Consider the following 2446-nt stretch of genomic DNA (forward strand, 5'->3'; position numbering starts at 1 on the left):
ACGATCCATCTCCCCGACCTATTTTTAACTGTTCCTGACCCCAACCCCTTATCTGCCCTTTCCCACCCTCCCCCATCTCCCCAAAATTTTTATGAGTTTTTTTCGGACAAGTGTTTTTGTTAAAACAGCCGCCGAAAAAACAACTGTCGATGTAACAACGTCATACCCCAGGAAGCTCAGCTCTAGGATCAGCAATCATTGGTCCAGGATTCGCAATCACACTTGTTCAGCACTTCTGGTACAACATTACATCGCCTGCAATCAATCTGATCCTGACTTTCCATGGATGGTCATTGACAGCATTAAGCTTGATCCGATATTAATCGCCTTTTAAGGCTTGAACAGCATTGGAATTTTCGTTTGACAACCCATCTCATGGGTTTAAACAAAGAAATCCAATGGTAATTTCTTATGTGAGGACCAAACAGTGGTTAGTGTCATTCATTAGAGTATCCTTTTGCTATGCACATGCATCCTTTAAGATGGTGCAGCCACAGCCTAATTACCTCTCTCTCAGTCCATCTTAATAGCAAGGTCGAAGGATGTAAGGGTGTCTTAAATATTGCACCCTAAGTTATATATGAGAGACCTGCCACATCATTACACATAGTTAAAAACAAAGATTTATTCAAAAAGAATTTTGTAAAAACAAAGATGTTGGTCCTATGTGCTTTCCACAAGGCACAATGTACACCAAAGTCAATGAAGTACAGAAAAAAGAAAAAAATGAAAAAATACACTTTCTCAAAAGCCAACGAAGTCAGTGACTGTGGTCAGTATGTGACATAGATTGGTTCAAAACTAGTATTCAATATTTTTCAATTTAGCTTTTCATAAGGGGACTTGGAGCATTATTAATAGTCCATGTTCAGAGTTAGACATATTCTTTGTGTTTTAAGGATGTCTACACATGTTTCGGCTACGATATTGCAAAGACACCATCCCTGGTGTCTTACTCTTCCAAATTGAGCCCCCTTCAGGACAATGGATTTCCTTTTACAGTGATCTGATGTTCACTCAATCCCCAATGGTACAGATATTTCAGGAAGCTGTGAAATAGATAAAGTGCAGAGGTCTGTATTACTAAAACATTTAAAAACATGGTGGCATGTCTCATATATTACAATGTTTTCATCCTTTTGGTGCATCCCACTAACCTTGTCGGTATCTAGTGGTTGAACTGGAAGCTTAGTTTGTGTAAAATGGAGAACTTCCTTCTTATATGGTTTTTGCCTTCCACTTCGGTTGGATTGGACTAATTGCAAATGGGAGATATTTTCCTCTTAATACTTTTTCGTATGTTTCCTTTTGGTGGAAGATGGTATCTGGAAATAACCATATGGATATAAATGTCACTTATCTATTCGTATTTGATTTTTTCAGTATTAGCATTATTTATTTTTGTGCACTGACCTGAGTTATTCAGGATTTTTTCGCGCTGTGTCTCGGGTTATCTTAGAGGTGAGATGCCTTGTGCTTGTATTGGGATCCCACGGGTTTCTTTGTTATGGCTGCCCAGAGAGAGACATAAGTAGAGATGTGTTCTGTTAAGGCGCTGTTATAGTTTCAAAAAACGTTTATGCCTTATCATGCGTTTGGTATTTCGGCGACTCAGTGCCATTTTGAGGTTTTTCCACAAAAAGACTTACATTGCACGGCGTCCTCGTGTTGTTCGCTTTCTTCCACGGTATCGCTCACGTGTTGTAGTGCTCTCGATATCACAAGCAGGCTTGCAGTACACGGCGTCCTCGTGTTATTTACTTTCTGCTTCCCGTTGCGGTGTGGGTCGCGTGTCGTGGTCCTCTCGCTTCCTTTTTTATTCTGCTTCCGAAAGTGGTAGGTATTGGCTTTAAGCTTCGGTATCTGGCTTCTGGAAAAAGACTGCACAGCGTTACTTTTTCTTTGTTATTTCATCCGCCATCTTAGGTGGATTGAATCATGTGTCACTTGTTTCTCGAGTTATTTTAGTTTATTGAGCGGAAGTCCCGCACTTTGTGAGTTTGATGTTGTCCCCTCATGAAGAAAAAGGGGAAGAAGGTATTGTGTGTACATGTTTGATGGTACAATATATGAGGGTTCACATGATAATATGATTCTCATTGAGAGTGTTGCATTCTGGGTGTAGTAGTTCATCTTGATTTGGCAAAATTAATCATGCTTTACAGATGCCAGACCAATATTGTTGGTGTTTTTTCTTTTTTTCTTATAGAGGTCAAACGATTATCTTGGCGAAGAGTTTTTAAGGGTTGGTGGTAATTTATCTAAAAGAAGATTCCCCATTCGACTGCCGTATTTAGACCGTTTTTTACAGTGTCCAAATGATAGATCAATTTTTGCTCACATTTACGCAGTGCCAGGTCCCTGTCAACGCCTCTTTTGGAAATTTGCACTGTCTGGATAATGAACCAGAATATTTCATTCGGTTTGTGTTTTAGGCGTGCGTAGT

The 2446-nt window shown here is 39.7% G+C and overlaps 1 long non-coding RNA gene across 1 annotated transcript; it reads right to left on the reverse strand.

Moving 5' to 3' along the window:
* Positions 1 to 600: 600 nt before the first annotated feature.
* LOC138513126 (uncharacterized) lies at positions 601 to 1848 on the reverse strand. The gene is made up of 4 exons (XR_011281720.1): positions 1650 to 1848; positions 1414 to 1511; positions 1158 to 1325; positions 601 to 1049 (listed from the first exon to the last, which is right to left on the reverse strand). It is a non-coding gene; the product is annotated as an uncharacterized lncRNA (long non-coding RNA).
* Positions 1849 to 2446: the final 598 nt, after the last annotated feature.

The sequence above is a fragment of the Ambystoma mexicanum genome, chromosome 12, assembly GCF_040938575.1.
Source record: "Ambystoma mexicanum isolate Mex_15411 chromosome 12, UKY_AmexF1_1, whole genome shotgun sequence".
Lineage (NCBI taxonomy): Eukaryota > Metazoa > Chordata > Amphibia > Caudata > Ambystomatidae > Ambystoma > Ambystoma mexicanum.